The sequence below is a fragment of the Quercus lobata genome, chromosome 9 (genome assembly GCF_001633185.2).
Source record: "Quercus lobata isolate SW786 chromosome 9, ValleyOak3.0 Primary Assembly, whole genome shotgun sequence".
Taxonomy (NCBI): Eukaryota; Viridiplantae; Streptophyta; class Magnoliopsida; order Fagales; family Fagaceae; genus Quercus; species Quercus lobata.
In genome coordinates, this window is record NC_044912.1 from 23,412,504 (window position 1) to 23,430,955 (window position 18,452).

Consider the following 18,452-nt stretch of genomic DNA (forward strand, 5'->3'; position numbering starts at 1 on the left):
ATAATAAAAAAAGTAGGGAAATTATTAGGAAATTTTGTAAAAAATCGTGACTAAAATATACAACGAAGTTAAAATTTAGTTGGGTAGATTTGAATATTGGATGTGGTATTTCAATTTTTTGGGATTGTGTTGGTTGTAATTGATTTCTAACACACTATATATATATATATATATATATATTAAATATCCTTATATGCCTTTAAGATTTTTTAAAGAGTAGTTTAAAATATTCTTACTCTTTTTCTACCATGGATTGCCGATGTGCAATTACTCTCGATGGTTGAGATTAAGAGTTAAAAAAGATTATAAAAACAAAAAAGTTAAAAGTTAAAAAGTGAAGAAGAAAAAAAGTAAAAAACTTTTTGTAAGAGGTGAATGAGGTAATTGCACTAGGGTAATGTCCATTACACACACCCATTTACACATATCGTACACACACCACTTATGCACAAAAATCATGACTCCAAGTCACAATTTTAGTTCAAAAGTGTGTGTGTGTGTAAATCACTGATTCCTACTCATCCTCTTGGGGCATACATTGTAGCAGAATAAATATGAACTCTAAATACCATACACTCTTCAGAAACTTTGATCACTGCATCATGCTTCCTGTATGGCTATGAATGACCCAAAGAAAAATACTAGCAAGATGACTAGAGGATAGTTAGTCAATTATAATTTCTAGAAGACTTAAATAGAAGCCTTACTTCTTTACAGAGGATAGTTCCTCATGGCTAAGCTTATAACAAAATTGCTGGGCATCTTCTTTGAGGCTTCGTATGCAGGTACATGATGTTCCAGCCACAAATGCAGGTACATAATGTTCCAGCAGGATATTTGGAGTGATCGTTGCTCTTTTCTGCAAGCAATACCACCAATCTCTCCCTTGGCTGAAGAGACACTATGTGCCATGCAAACATGGGGGAAAAGTGTTCCATGCGGCAAGCGTGATGGATCATATTCCCTGAAATTAACTCAATAAAGTCAAATAAAAGCTATGATTATGTATAATGTCATATTTGGCTACATGTTGGCAGTTGTCAGCATTCTGGAACAATTCTTTTATCCTAAGGGAAATTTAGGAAGATGTGATAGATTCTGCCATCAGAAGAACAAGATGTTTACGACTAATACAACTGAAAGGAGGCACATATGGCCGCATATAACCTTACTGTTCGTCACTGTTTAATTTATGAATCAAGCCAATAGTAAATATGTAAAGCATAGATGTAAGACCTGAAGAAAGTGCACACGCTTGTTTGTTTAAGGTCTATTACATCACTGTTTGGATAAGATGGGAAGCCATTGTGATACAAAAGCCTCTTGAACACAGACATTTTAAATGATTCTCTCTCTCTCTCTCTCTCTCTCTCTCTCTCTCTAAAAACATTTCTTGGAGTCTCCATCTGCCATGCACAAGGGCTTCGGTATGAAATAAGAAAATAAGGAAATGAAAGGAAACCCTTGATTTCATGCTGGATATCTCACAGAGGAATAATGTATTTATAGCAATGCTATGTGAGTTGCCTCATGGCTTTCCCCAAGCTTTTGCGAAATTGTTAGTCCACCAGCCATTTAAGGATGATCACATATTGTACGGACCATAAAATTTCTTATTGAAAAATAAGGTGAAGAATTCCTTAATGGAAAAGAAATAAATAATGTCGTTACACCAGTTGTAATGCATGGTATTCCAGCTGAATTCCACAGCTGAAAAAGAGACTGCAATATCCTGTGGGAATCAATTTGTTGAGTACAAATTACATCCTTTTCACCTTCCATGTACACTGCACTGCACCGGCTGTCCCGCCTCTGGCTTTCATATTCATGGCCTGCCTGTGAAACAAATAGATTCCGAAAGACTATTCGTCACCCTCATTCTTCAGCATTGGCCTAAATTCTATCACTCTTCAAAATTATATAATCAATCATGGTTAACAAATAAATGAATTGGGATATAAAATTGTTTTGTGACAAATTGAAAGCTCGAAATTTCTCTAAATATCAATAACAGTATATTGAACGTTCATATGTAGCATCTTACTATATGTGGCACCACAGTTGACACAAGATAATTTTTAAGTTTCCTATATCGTCCACAGTGAAATTTTTGGTATTTATTTAGTTTCAAATTCAAAAACACTAGTTGAAATCTATGGAAATATGATTGATTGAACTTTATATGACAAAGGCAAAAACCTACCTGAACTCTTAGATTATCAACCTTAAGCTTTTGTACAGAAAGCTATAATGGAGGGTACTGGTCTCATTTTATATATACAAGAGATATAAAGATCATGGATCTACTTTTTTTCCTCTTTAAAAGAAATTAAAGTTGTAGCTTCAGGGGAAAACATTCTCTTTTTTCTCCCCATTCTGTTCAACTAAACTCAGTCCATAAACTTGCCTTTTTTTCACCATGGATGCAGGATTTGTTTAATTAAAGTTATTTTATACATTCTCTCAAAAAAAACAAAAAAAAAAAAACACACTCGACTAAATTGGCATATATCAACTTATCATCCAAGTTGGTCTGAACCCATGTAGTGTAGACTTGTGACTGAGAAAACAAGTGTTAGAAGTATATCTATCATTTAACCATGAAAGACACCAATACTCACTAAAGTTGGATAGCCTTGAATACGTCCATTTGATTTAGAATAAAGAATGGGGTTTCTGTAATTGGCAACATACTTCTATAACAGTTTTCTTAGAAATAGTAATGCAGTCCACAGAAATAGATATTAAAAACATATTCCACAATTTTTGATAGTATAAATTATATTGAGAACATATTCCACAATGAATGAAGTTTTGAGCATGAGTTCAACAACCTCTAGAACAAATCAAGAAATCAACTCACATGGTTGTAAAATTTAAACGCATCCCAAGTCCTTTCCTACACTTTGATGAATGAAAATAGACATCATACCTCTGCAAGAAAGATAAAAAAAAAACTACTACGTTCCATGCAAGCAAGTCTGCTGTGGAGCAGTCAACACATGGCATAATAGTTTAAAAAATTAACATAGTAACCAGAGCATATTACAAAGGACTTATAGAACTCACTAACATTGGGCTGCAGTACACTTTACAATTCAACAGAACAGGACACATGCACTAGAATCTATTCAAAGAATATTCAGCTAGAAGCAAGATGTAAAGGTCTACTCTTTGCAAAATTTCACAGGACACATTCTTCATGCTTCCCTCACTCACAGCTATGACCTTCCAACTATGCAAAGAAAATACAAAATCAGTGTTTACAAAACCTATTAAGTTTCAAAACTTTTGTATTTGAAGAGATATAGTGCTTAATGAATCTGTGACTTGAGTACTGGAATATATATGAGATCATGGACAACGAAGAGATTACAATGAACCAAATATTAAGCGCGGGTGGTTTTACATACCTGTATGCTTTGACAGAGATTTAAGAAAAGAAGCAGAAAGTTGCCTTCTTAAATTCCTTTGATATCTTACCCTATATAATTCCCATATAAGTCTCTCTCTCTCTCTCTATATATATATATGGCCAATTGTTATAGTTTAGGAATCTGCATTTGGTTAGTTGAGTGGGCCAAGTTAGAAGATAATAAGGCCAACTGCAAAGCATTCATCAAAACATTTTTTTGAGAGGTGCATAGCATTTATCAAAACATGGGTTCCTTTGATGCTGTAGTCATCTTTTTAGTGCCCTAATACATTTCTATGGTGCGATTGATATTCCAAACCAACTAGACATTGATTGACATAGCTCCACAAATGATGGCTGACCCCCCCTATGTCCTGCAATGTCCTGTTGGTCACTGTTGCTATGCAATATGCACATGATTTTTAATGCCTGTGACCTTTTGCCACCAGCTCTCTCTAGGTATTATTATGCCAAAATCCATGGCTTAACCCTGCGTGATATGGGAAATCAAACAGGGAGAGAACAAGGGGGAAAAGGTCACAGGCACTCAAAATAATCTGTAGCAACTTAATCAAAATATTCATAAAGAAGCTAACTAGCCAAAATAATAATAGCAATGCACTATTACTTGGTCATGAACTTTACTTGGACATAGCTCTATCGAATAATATCCTATGGCATGTTTTTAAAATTTTGTTTGGGAAGATTGTTTTGAGATAATGAAGGCCCTGATACCATTTCTGTGAGTGTAATCAATTTTAGAGGTGTCATGCGCGGAAAATAAATAGAAACGTAGAATAAAAAATTGCATATGGACCACAAAGATTTACATGGTTTGACTTTAGACCTATGTCCACAGGCGATGGTGTTGAATAGAAAGTTTCACAGAGAAATAAGGAAAAGGAAAGAGTGGTGCAAAACTCTTACAAAACCTAAACCTCAAAAACATGCAATGTGCTATCTTTTGCCAAATTACAGAGAATGGCTCACAGAGAAAACATAGAGCTGGTTAGGAGACATTCTGTGGAGACAACTCAAACCAAATAGGACTAGGTGATATATTGGCTTTGTATTACAAGACAAGAAAGCTAACTGACTATCAATGGGTTATTCTTCCGTGTGGTACATGTAAGGCTTATTCAAGCCAAGCATAAACTTGATTTATTATAAAAGCAGTAGTCATCAACAATCCAACACAAAATCATAGGCAAAAATAAAGGCAATCAGGTTGGATTTAGAAGTTATATGTATGCCTCTCACCAATAACACTCTAATTACTATATCCAACTTATTTTATGGAAAATCACCTTAGAAACTAGAAAACACAGTTTTAAGACAATCTTTCTATTATATAGAATATCAACATTAATTTTCATATTTACTGAATTAGTGAATCTTTAAATCCTGCTAAGGCTACAAAGAGTTGTCACCAATGATTACGTTGATTTGTTATATTGAAATCGCAAATATAAGAATTTTAACTTAATATTAATAGCATATAACATATCTTATAAATCATTCTCTCACTTTTTTCAACTTCTTTGTTGCAAATGTGTGCCAAGACTTTCACATGTGTATTTATTTTACAATGTTTTCTATATTTGTTTCATTATTTTGATTATGAATATTGTGTGCTTACTAAGACTTTAGTAAGGTTGAAAACTACTTTGGGGAGATTAACAAGTGTATGAGCAAAAAAAGCATAATTTTATGAGATGTTAATCGGAGAATGAAATAGGTTACTACTTTGAAGCAACCGCTGAACGTACCTCAATTCGAAAACACTTAAATACAAAATCTCTCTCTCTCCGACCTTACTTTAGCTTGCCCAGCATACCTAACTGACACCAATACAAGATATTCTGTTTTTCATTTTTGATAAATAAACCAATTACAAGAATTACATTCATAATCCAAAAGTATGACAAGTTAAAAGTTAAAGCTGCTCCACTTTCAGAACCTGATGTGACTTAATCTTTCTACATTGTCTCATTGGGAAAATGAACTCCTTTGGTCAGTTTCATGCCCAAGCTTTATTTAAAAAACTAGTGACAGTTGGAATAAATTTCTGGTATAAACAACAGCAATACCATACACACGAGATTAGTACTTCCTAGGGGCTTGCCCCCTCTTAACATTCCAAAACATATCTATGGTGGGAGGAACTATCCATGGCATATCCAGATCTAAGGTATAATTATTCTTATGTTGAATTTATTACAAGTTCCAGCTACAACATTGATAGAAATTCTTGCACAGACCAATATAAACAAAAAACAAAATTAGGAAGCTATACCCTCTATACTCTACCCAATTTTTTAGTTATCTAAAGGAATAGGTTTTCCCTTAAGAATCAATGCAGAGGTTTGTCTTTTTTCTTTTCTTTTTTTTTTCCTAACCGAAAATATTATATTTGGTATTCTGACTCCAATAATAATTGATTATATAAAAACTCACCCCCTAAATGGAATATTTTCAGATTACACAATAACTCACCAAAAGATTCCATGCAAACAATAAAGAGATGTGAATATAATAAAAAATATAAGAAATAAAAATATCAATTACTCAGTCAAATAAAGTTGAAATGATCATGGATTTAAACTGCTAAATAATTAAGAAGGATGCCCAATCTAGAATATGGCATTATCCATTTGGAACTCATTCTCAAGAGCAAGCACTGATATTGTAGTATGCCATGTTGCGAACAAGGTTGATGTATGCTTAATTGACTCGTAACGGCCACAAGACAGCAAGAAGAGTACAGAAAGGGCACGATATGTTCAGGTTTCTACAGGAGAACATGAAGAAGTAAAGTGCAATTCAACAATGAAGCTGATACTGAAAAGTATTACCAATATATATTACTCTTATGCTAGCCAATCCTATATAAGAAGTGCAAATAAAAGGTTGGGGGGGGGGGGGGTATTTGAGGCCTGCATGCAAGAGAAATTATATTAATCTCAAAATTGATAACTCACCAGAGCCATGCATATCACATGTTTTCAGGCAAACAGGATCTCTTTGAAACTGATTTTACCATGTTTCTTCAGAACAACAATATGGTCTTGTCTTACTGATCTTTCTGCATCAATTAACGCCTGATCTACTGTCAGCATCATTATGCATACCCGAAAGATTAGAGAAACAAAGAGGCCAGCATGAGTTTCAGTTGTTATAGTATGCTAAAATAGGAAAATTATATGCCATTTGAAATGATGGGTTATAATTATAGTCCAAATCAGTCACAATAATGCAGAATGCAACATCATTACAGAGAACTGTCCATAACTGTTGTACCAAGTCAAATATGTTCTTCATAAAAAAGCAAAAATACACTTGAATCTGATAAAATAAACCAAGGTTCCATATAATCGATATCTTTATTCTGCTTTCGGTGCATGCAATAATATACAGTTCTTCAAATAAGGCACAATTTTCACTAGGAAGATGATTGTAGATTACTAAATTACACAGCATAGTTTAAATTAATGTGCACTTCACACTTTATAGAAATGCATGAAACTATAAATGAACACTAGGTGTTCACAATAATACATAATACAAGTGCCATAAGATTCCTTCTTTTTTGACAATAATAAGACTTCATTTGACATTGCCAATCATTGCATTCCAGACATTCAAATAATGAAAGAGAGATTTTCATTAACTAATCAAATAAGTTAAAACTTCCATTTGATGTCAAAGCAAAAAAGAATATTATCTCCCGAACACACGTGTACAAAATTGTTCACCAATTTAACAATGACGTTGTTTCCTAAACTTGCATGTGTTTATTCACTGAGACAATCTCCTGGTGTCAAGCAATCATTGGCACCAGCAGCCATTTTACCAAACTATATTAAAACCATTATGGCAAAAAAAATGGTCTGCATTTTAGAACAAGCGAAAAATTGGGAGAAAAAATTCTCTGACTTTTGTGAAACTTTGGCACCAGCAGCCATTTTACCAAAACTATATCCAAACCAATATGAAATGTCATTATAGAAAATTCGAAAATTGAAGAAGAAAAATTGATTACTTTCGTGAAACTTGGAAAGATTACGCTCAAAACTGCTAACATGCTATGTAAAGTTGCAGGTTAATCACCATAACCACATCCAATGACTAGGTTCAAGCAGTGTACCACAAGATGTGTAAACCACACTACCAGTGTGACCATATTTGAAATATTTGGACCAAGTGAACCTTGTAGCACAAACACAAAAGTACTTCTAGAACCTCTCAAGCATCCATCTCCCTGCCACACAAGCTACTTTAAAAACCTTCCCTTGGGGTCCTTTTAGAAATGACAGGCAATAATTGTTATTTTTATCTTCTTTCTAAGTTTGGCAAGGTCTTTTGATTACATATCTTCTTTTCTTTTCTTTTGAGGGAAAACAGCACTACAAATAGGTAGTATATATAAACTCGACTCATTCTACTGGAACGAAAAATGTTATGATATGGAAATTAAGCATTTTCCAAAGCTTTAGATTCTATTTTTGTCCCCAAAATATCATCCAAGATTTTAATAAATAAAGCCTTCTAGCTCCAAACCTACTTCTACTTTTCATTGAAACAAAGCATTGTCCGAAGCTCTAAAAACCCATATATTTACTATCAGACTGAAATGAAGATTGAATTTAAAATGCTTTGATATAGAAAGTAAAATCTGAGTGACAAGTATCAAAATTATTTGATTCAGCCAAAAGTTTCATGATTACTTCAAATGTCCAATTAGCCTCACAACAACAGTAAACCAAAGTAATTCAAGTACGATAGGGTTTAAAAAGAAACTATAGATTAGTACTTAAATTAAGATTAGAATTTAATAAAAATTTATCTGTTCAATTCTATTACTGAATGAATCTTGTAACAAACTTACCAAAATTTGTTGTACGTAAAGTCAATGCTGTTGTGATTAAGCAGGATCTATTTTTTCAACTCTCCACATGCAATAACAATTCCATAAAATTCAGGCTTTGACATTCATGATCTTACTTTCTAAATACAATGTGTTGTTCATTTCATAATAATAAATAAAGAGACAGTAAAACTACACGATGCAATGAAAAATAATAACAGACATCTGGTAATCACTGATCTGACTTGTATGAGACAACTAACATGTACAATCAATGGTTTGAGGCTCCTATAATCTGTAGTAATTAAGCGTACTGTACACATTATCTGATAGTGATATTGTTCACCACACAAAAACAACTGCAACAACAAAAAGATAGTGATATTGTTCACCCGCTTCATATGGCCCACTGGAAGAAATAGATATATGGTCAGTAGTTATCTTTTATTTCTGCACTAGAAATCTTCTTGGGATATCTTGGGCATCTGAACGTGCAAGCATCACTACCAACCATTCTGATCAAAGATGCTGAACTGTTTTCCTTTTGAGAAGCAGAGTTCAAGCTCTTTGACGCTATGTTCAATCCAGTGTTAACCAATGCTTTCATGTTGATTCCTTAATTGCATCTCGTAATCAACACAAAGCTGATAAAGAAAAAATATGTAAGCACATCCTGAATATTTGATACTTTCATATTTCATATATAGATAAAAGAAAATTTATGCGATAATTGAGATTATTGAGTAGTTAATGAGGAAGTATTAGACATTATGAAGTAGTATCTAGATAGATCTAGTAGATTATAATTTGTTGCTTTAACAGATACATGCCTTGTAAGACATTTTAAGAATTACTGAAAAATATGTTGTTGCCATCAATTTTTTATATTAAAAAAAATAGCTTATTTGCCTATGAAAGTTTTTAATAGCCTTAATGTTTTTTAGGTACAACGGTATTTTAACGAACTTTCAGCAAATAAACAATAAAATAAATTAACACAAAAGGTACATCGAATCACAAGAAATTCTTTAAGTTGTAGTCTTTAGTAACTGAAATTAAACAACATTACGTAAAAGAAAAAAAAAAAAATCCAAAACTTTATTGGCATTGAAAAAAGATATTTGGCATAAAATACACGACCGATCTAAAAAAATTAAAAAATAGTAGATTCGGAATTTTTAGTTGGTTGTTCATGTTATATGCTAATGTTAATTATGTGCAGATCTAAGGAAACAACCACCCGAAAAGCCAAAGCATAATTCAAAACAGTGAAAAATATCAAAATAATCTAGGGTTTATCATTTATGTACCATAAGATCGATTTATTAAATTGAATTATAGATATACATAGATGGAAAAAAAAAAAAAAAAACTTTTTTATTAAAATTAATATATCATAAGCTTTAGAATAAAAAAAAAGGGTAAGATCTATACCATTGGTTATACAACCCCACCTCATCTGGCTGCATCCATGAATCTTCTAGGAACTGAAACCAAAATTCAAAAGCACATAACATCAGAAATTAATAGCAACATTCATGTACCTATGATATCCCATCACACACGCACATATATATATATATGAAACCATTTGTGCGTATAAAGATATGTGTTTGTGTTTGTGATAAGAAGAAAGAAATTGCTTACTTTGAAGGTGAGTCATAATGTGGAAATCTGGTAATTCGCTGATTCGCTGTGAGCACAAACTTTTCTGTTGATGCTGCTGTTTGATTCTCTTCTTGTTTGAGAATATGAGAATTTCTCTATTCTCCTCCATTGGAGTTTACCTACCTACAGATATCTATATAGAAGGATTGTATTTCTCACTCACTCTTTGATCACAAAGGTTTCTATGAGAATTGAGAAGTGAAGAAGACTGAGGCATGGTGAGGCTATTTATTGTGTGTTAGCTTTGTAACGTACGCTAATTAGCTTTGTAACGTATGATTCTCTCATACTTCCAGAACGTGCGATAATTTCTAGGCCAACAACCCCTAATCGTACTTATCTACAACCCCCCAATCGTACTTAATTATCTTTTTGAGGGTTCGGTAGTACGATAGTAAAAGAGGAAAATTTGAAAATGAGATAAATTATTAGGTTATGATTTGTAACGGTGCTATTGATGTTAGTTTGAGTTATTAAATATATATGACATTAATTCGACCAGGACATTTAGAGGTACTAAAATGATTTTTTCTTGTAATTTTAATGAAATTAGTTATGCCAAGTTTCTCATTACACTACTATTATGTATATAATTTTAAAAATTACTATTGAACACTACATATATATGCTTTGTTTGTTTTGGCAATAATATTTTTCTAGAAGATGAGTTATTTTTCAAAAAATGTTTTCTATAAAACAATATCATTTTCTTATGTTTAGTAGTAACCTTAAATGAGTTGATTTTTTTTTTTTTTTTCTTACTTCCCTTATTTAGCTTGTTGTGAGATAGAGTTTTTTTTCCCAAAAAAAAAAAAAAATAGTGGAAAACAATCTCTGAAAATAAGCTGTATTTTTTATGTTAACCAAAGATTGTTTCCATTGACTGATTTTTTCTAATACTACCAAACACTGAAAAATACGAAAATTTATCTTTATACATTGTTTTCCATCGAAACAAACGGAGTGTTAATATCAATCCATTACCACTGTTTGTTAAATTGTACTAAATAAAACACAAAATAAAAAAATTGGTTCAATAGTATCTCCTAAATTGAATGACGATAGATACATGGAATTGTTTAACTCAATTATAATTTATTACATTCAAGATCTTCACATACAAAATATCTAAATAGAAAAAGTATAAAAAATTATAGTCATTAGTTCAAAAAAATAAAATAACAGAAAAAACCTAAACAATTTAATTTGTATGAAAAGTTAACAAAGGCAAAATCTAATTTTTATTCTAATTAAATTTTCTCTAAGTTTTGGTTTATATATATATATATATATATATATATAAAAGCTAGGTTTATTTATATTGGACTCCTCGTTTTCTTCACTAAATTAACTTACTTAATACAAAAATTTAAAAATATATATATATTAGATGGGACATGTGGCATAAAATTAAATTCTAATTTAAATCCAATTTTAACACTAAATCAATTCACTTAACACAAAAATTTAAAAACTTAGATTAGATGAAACAAATGGCACAAAATTAGACTCCAATTGAATTCCAATTTGAAATCTAGTTAAATTTTCCCTCAGTTTTGGTTATTAATATATACTAATATATAACCCTGTGCTTATGCACGTGACTTGTCAATTGTAGTGGTGGTATGAGTTATTAAACATATAGAACATTAGTTCATGTAATTTATTTATGACATGGATATATTCAAGATTTTATCATTTTAAAACTACTCATACATATTTTGCTTTTTTTGGAATTCAATTAGATTGTTGCACAGTTCATATTAATGGTGATTGATGGAGTTGCTCTCTATATGTTTGTCATAATGTTTCTATGATTGATTATTTACCATAATTTGATATTTTGGTTTTGGCCTTTGTTTCATGGTAAGAGCTTATTGTTTTGTCAGTTTCTTGCACTTTGCTTAAACATATACGACCATTAGATGAAAGATATTGAAAATTTGAATAGTTAAACTAAAATTGGAAATGGTTAAGAATTTAGATTAGATACTTTTGAAGAAAGTTTTAGAGCAATTTTCTGAATTATTTTTTCTACTTCTTTATCAAAACGAACAAAAGAAGTTGTCATCTTTCACTTGGATTTAATTGAATATAAAAAATGTAATAATGTTATTTTTACATCTATAATTAAAGCAATTATCATTTTGGTTTCCTATGCAATCATTTTCATAGCTATATAATATAAGTAATGATTAATTTGGTCACTTAGCACAAAAACATATTATTTTGCCGCTTTACTTTTTATTTGCAAAGCTGACATGATGTATAATTCCACCCAATTGCTGCTTCTATGTTTACAATATTAGCGTAGCAAATAAGAAACCTTTCCTACAAAATCATTTATTGGATTAGTTTTAGTTTACATAATAAAGATGTATTTGAAATAATTCAAGATAAAGAAAACCTGTACTCCTCATGAGCCTTCCAATGCTTTAATTTCTACCAATGACAACGTAGTTTGTAGTACTAATTCAGATTTTGGTTTTTTGTCACATGCTGGAATATGTTGAACAACATTATCTCCTTCATCCTCAACAACTTTATATTTGAACATTGTAAGAGATGAATTAAACAACAAATCCATTGGTAATCCATCATAGAAAATTATTAAAGTAAATGTCTATTAACCTATCAATAAGCTCAAAAACCTCTATAATTTTGATTAATTAAAATGGAGAAGAGGTGGAGTAAAATATTTGGGATTTACTATAATGTTTTATATATATGAAGTGGTTATTTGATGAGCTAGGAGAAAGGTACAAGTCTCCAAAGTTGTGAGAATGCCTTGCAAATAAAAAATAAATAAATAAATAAAGATGTTAACAGTACTATAGAAAGTGAAATAGATTAAAATTTTTTTTTTTTTTATTATTACGAAAGATCACAAATTTTCCAATTATTATGTTTAAAGGCAACCAAAGGAAAAGCACCCACAAACATAAACCCAGCAAAATTTAAGCACTTAAAAGTATATAGAGTGTTAGGTTCTAAATGTTTAGAACAATTGGCAAATCGTGAACACAAACTTGTCTAGATATAGATCTTAGAGTCTATAGGTTTTATTAGACAATACTCAAGGTGATTCAAGTCAAAATTCAAGAACATACAAGCTGCAGGAAGAAGACTTCATATTCTGCCTAGTTCGATCGATCGAAGAACAGGCTCGATCAATCGAAAATCGTATTTGCAGAATTTTAAGTCGGCCCAAATAGCAGCTTAAGTCCATTAAGGATTAGGGTTTCAAATCTACTTCTCTCACTATATAAAGGAAACCCTAAGCCACATTTTTTAGACTGAAGAGAGAGAGATTAGAGTGCCTTTTGTGCTTCTTTTGGTTTTAGGGTTTTGTACCCAAACCTCTCTAAAGTCTTGGTTGCTAGAGAGTTGTATTGTTGCTCATATTGCTGTTTGTGTAAATCTCTTGTGAAATCTAGAGGAGCTTTCCTCTACACAAATTTAGGGTTTTCAAGGAGGAGATATTATCTACACCTTGATGATCAACTCGGTTGCTGCCATTGAAGTTTAAAGAAAACACAAGCGGGTGTGCTTGTATCTGGTGGTGAATCCAAGAAAGAAGGAGTCCGTGGATTTGAAACTTGCACGTGGTCGTGTCAGTAAGTTCTACTGGTTAGTAGCAATAAGAAGTCGAGTGTGGGGGCTTGTAAGTCTTATTGTATGAACTTCGATTCTTTTAAGATAGTGGATTCAAGTTTACCTTGAGGATAACTAGGTCAAATCCTCCCCAGGTTTTTACCGGTTTGGTTTCCTGGGTGATCATATCTTGTATTATTTATCTTTCTGCTGCTTTGCATGATATGATCTTTGTAATTGTGATAACCTAGATTTGTTAAATTGGACTAAGTAACAACTTGGCTAATGACCTAAGTTAATTCAATTGTGTTTTAAGGGGTCTAAAAACTATCATAGAGTAAGAGGCAACAACGTTAAAGAAGAAAAATAAAATAAATAAAATTACAATCAAGTCCCATGGTTGTGGAGGAGGACGACCTATGTGAGATCATGTGCGACACTAAAGTGTGTCCAATCAATTATTAGGCAACCATTGTAGGAGTGAAAGAAAAAGGGTTTAAAGGAGGGGTAGACTGTAGAGGGAGGCTAAAAGAGATGGGCTTTTGTTGAGCTTGAATGTGATTAACTCACATTTAATTGAGAATAAAAAAAATATTCAAACCTAATTTAATAAGAATTTGTTAATTATTGGGTTACTTTATCATGAATTCGAATTAATTTAAATGAACATAATTCAGGAACATGTATAATTTTTAAAACCACATTAACATTATTTATTACATAAATAATATAGATTTCTAAAATTTATGTTTATGTGTAGAAGAAAACATAAAATCAAAGGCTTATATTTTATATTGCATTTTACTAATCACATGCTTGCATGATAGGCGACAGTTTCTTGTTAATCACAACATGAAACTCTTGTGCACAATTGCAATGTAGGAAAAAATTGGCTTTTGCCCTTTTCAAAAAAACAATCCAGTATTTTGCCATTTTTCCCAAATTAATTAGGGAAATACCCCTCATTTGAAACTAGATTTTCTCAAAATCAAGTTAAGCCCTATAATAACGTTTTTAAGGATCCTATAGTGACGTTTTAAGGACTTATAGTGGCGTTTTGTAATCCGATTTCCATGAAGTCGAGTTATAAGTAAAAAAAAAAGGAAAAAAATTGCATGTAACTCGACTTCATGGAGATCGGATTACAAAACGCCACTATAGGTCCTTAAAACGTCACTATAGGCTCTTTAAAACGCCACTATAGGGCTCTAGAATTTTTTTTTTTTTTTTATAACTCGATTTTGAGAAAATCGAGTTTAAAAAAATGGGCATTTTCCTAATTAGTTTGGGAAAGGAGGCAAAATGCTAGATTTTTTTTTTTGAAAGGGGCATTTGCCCATTTTCTCCTTGCAATGTAATACCGATGTTTTAGATTAATCCTGCTATCATTTAGTGGAAGTCATGGAAGAGGTTAGAAGATGAGTAAAACATATTTTTCACATAGAGCTTTGTTCTAGAGGATTTTGATGATCTGTACCCAAGTGTCACAAATACAAATACATGAATAATACACGAATATAAAGAATATAATAGTAACTAAAGTCAAACTACAAAAACTTTTACCTCAACAAAATAATGAGCTTCAAATCTCTATTTACCACAACGGAAACAATCGATGAACCCACAAAACCCACCGAATTTAATACCTAAAAAATTCACCTTCCCCAAAAAATAATACTACCACAATGAAATTAAATAGATCTAATTAAAAAGTAAAACATGAAGATCCTACCTTGTATTTGATATTGTGTTTCCTAGAATCCTTGAAAGGAACATAGAGCTTAGCAAGATGGGTCTTTCCTTGCTTGTCTTGTAATAGTATCATACTGTTAGTATGAATCTTATATGCCAAAACCAAAGATTTTGTTATTGAAAAATTAAAAATTAAAATGAAAGTTATAAGTGGAATACAATTCTTGAATATTATAATAATAATAAACACGGAGATAAAGGAATAGAGCATATGGTAATAAAATTAAAAAATGATATAGAGCAAAAATCCAAGTTACAACACAAATTCTAATGGCAGGTTGAAGTCTTTGTGAGAAAGGAGATGAAGAGCGGTGAGTTTGAGTTAGTTTGGTGATTACATCTGAATGTTAGTAATGTGATCCTTGGAATTCGTTTTTGCACAAGATGGAAGAAGTAGATAAGCTGAATGAGGGCTGTGACTTGTAAGTGGAAAATTGAAAGAGAGAGAGTGAAGGGGGATGTAGCTGCATTTTATTCTATCAAGAACATCTTAGCCATAGATATTTTATCGAGATTGAAGCATATGACTAAAAAATTTCATTCATTGAATCAAAATTATTTATTCAAAAGGAATACTTTGATGGATATTTATGGTGTGGTCTCCACATTTGGCACCAAAAAAAAAAAAAAAAATTGGGACAAATGGCAAAAACTTAGCTCACAATTGAAATCTAATTTTGAATCTAAAGGATAATTATGGTGTGGTCCCCGCATAAATCTAGACACATTGTGCAAAATTAGAACTCTAATTTGGAATTCTAATTTGACTTTCTTTCAGTTTCACCTATTATTATATATATATAAATATAAATAACTACATTTTATTGGTTGGGAGGTCAGAGAGGACCATTTCAACAATTCTCCCCGTGGACCTAATAATATTTCCCTATCAGGTTAGGACCAATAGTATACTAGTCTTATCCCTTTAAAAAACAAAAATTATCTTACTTTTATTTTTTTTTAAGAATAAATTGGCTTACCTTTAAGATTTTTAAAAAAAAAAAAAAAAAAAAAAACATAAAAATTGTTTTACCCTTAAGATGTAAGGTTCATGTTTTGCTGGATACTTGATATAATTGAAACTTGTTATAGAATTGCATTAGGCATTTTTTTGCATATGTTATGTTATTTAAAATTTTAAATGATACGTGAACATTGTTTTTTTGTAAAAGATAAATTTCAGGTTTATAGTATTAGGTTGGCAAACAGTGGGAAAACTTGTGTATTGTAAGTTAATTTGAAGTCCAAGACATGTATGTATGACCGCACAAGAGGTTTCAAAATTTTTGAAATCTCTACATATAGTATATCGATCGAGATCTCGAAACATAACTTACTAAAGTTGATCCATTGTGATAGTAATGAAGTTATAATCTTGAATTAGCCTAATCAGTCGTCACAACTTTTTAGGGTTTCTTGGATTCCAAGTTAAGGTATAAAAGAGACTTAGAAGATGTGATTTTTAGACTTTCAAAAACTGTGTATTGTGCACCTAAGGTGAGGGTTAACCAAGTTCTCACAAAAGCATCACCTAGTAATCAAGGACTGAAGATTATTCAAGATTTTATGATCAAGTTGAAATTGCTATAATGAATAAATGAAGAGGCTTCAAGAGGATTCTAGAAGGCGTGAGTAAATGTTCACGTTCGAACAAAGTCCTTGGTTTTGGAGCTGTGTGGTCACATCAATAAGTCCACCTGAGTTGATAATATATTTAGCATTAAATATGTTGTAATCTTCCATTATTTTATAGTAGATTTTTTTTTTTTTTTGGTTTCCCACAGTGTATCCTCAAAGCTTTCAACCAGAGACTAATCACTGTTCGTGCTGGGTTGGCCCACGAAGGGGTAGAGCACTGGCCCAGGGATTCTTTTCAAAGTGCAAGTAGCAGGACTCGAACTAAGGAGCACACCTAGTCGAGCCAAGTACAAGCACTCTGAGACCAAGCGCCGAACCGCTTGGCCAACCCTACTGGGTTTATTTTATAGTAGATTTGTTTCCTTGAGGCTGGTGAATAAATTCTTGTAGCATTTTCTATGTCACCATATCACATGCTTCATTTAGTTTCCGTTGTATTTTTTTTTTTTTTTTGGTTGTTGTTGCAATATTGGTGTGTGATAATTTAATAAAGGTCTGAATCACTTGAGCATATTTGGTTCATTAAATACTCTGGACTTTAAAATTTTTTAATTTGCACAAATGGGTCTAAATCTCTAATGGATAAAATTCAATTATTTGATTGAAAATCATAAGGTAGGGGCAAAATCATAATTTCACAAGTCTAGGTTTAAAAAAAAAAATCATTTTACAACATGGCATAATTTTTTTTTTTTTTGAGAAATAATTACAACATGGCATAATTCAAAACTTGGCCTAACATTGAATTCAAGTTAAATTGTACTTTCAAGGGCGAAATTGTTATTTTTAGCACAAAATTTGGGAACTTTATTCTATAAATCTCGAAGCTTAGTTCTCATTGGTTGAAAAGTGCTCATAAAGTAGTATTGAGCATAAAATAAAATTGAGGTACTGTTGCTAGGTGCCGTACACTGTTGTCCTGAAGACTTAAATTGAAGCATTGCATCATTACATAGAAGTTTCTAAATTAAACAAAAAGATTTGATAATACAATGACAAACGTAACCCTTTTTCCCTGAATTCTCAGTGTGAATTAATTAATTAATACGACAACACAATGAAACCCCATTTGGTTTCTAGCAAACACACCAAATTTGCCGTCTACAATTTGAGTAAGTTCCTCATTCTTAATCTTTTCAAACTGTTGCCTTCCATTTTAAGATAAAATCTTCAAATTCATAACTTTGAACTTACCTTCCCACCATTTTATTTCTTCTTATTTTAGAGCCTTTTACATCATAGTTTGAACAAATAAAAAAGGTTGGGATATTGTTGGGAAAAACTACAAAAATAAATGTGGATATTTTTGTTTTGAAAATTAAATCACTCACACTAGTGTAATAGTGACTAAAATATATGGAGAAGTAAAGATTTAAGTGCTCGTTTGTTTCAGCTTTTAGGGGCTGAAACGCGCGTTTGTCTAAAAGTTAGACGGAAATATGCGTTTGGTGAAGCAGAAACGCAACTTTTATATAAAAGTTGCATTTTGAATGGAGGCATAAACGCGCAAGACAGTTA

The 18,452-nt window shown here is 31.6% G+C and overlaps 1 long non-coding RNA gene across 1 annotated transcript; it reads right to left on the minus strand.

Moving 5' to 3' along the window:
- Positions 1–8,508: 8,508 nt before the first annotated feature.
- On the minus strand, positions 8,509–10,279 carry LOC115960774. Its single transcript, XR_004085235.1, has 3 exons — positions 9,930–10,279; positions 9,717–9,769; positions 8,509–8,926 (listed from the first exon to the last, which is right to left on the minus strand). It is a non-coding gene; the product is annotated as an uncharacterized LOC115960774 (long non-coding RNA).
- Positions 10,280–18,452: the final 8,173 nt, after the last annotated feature.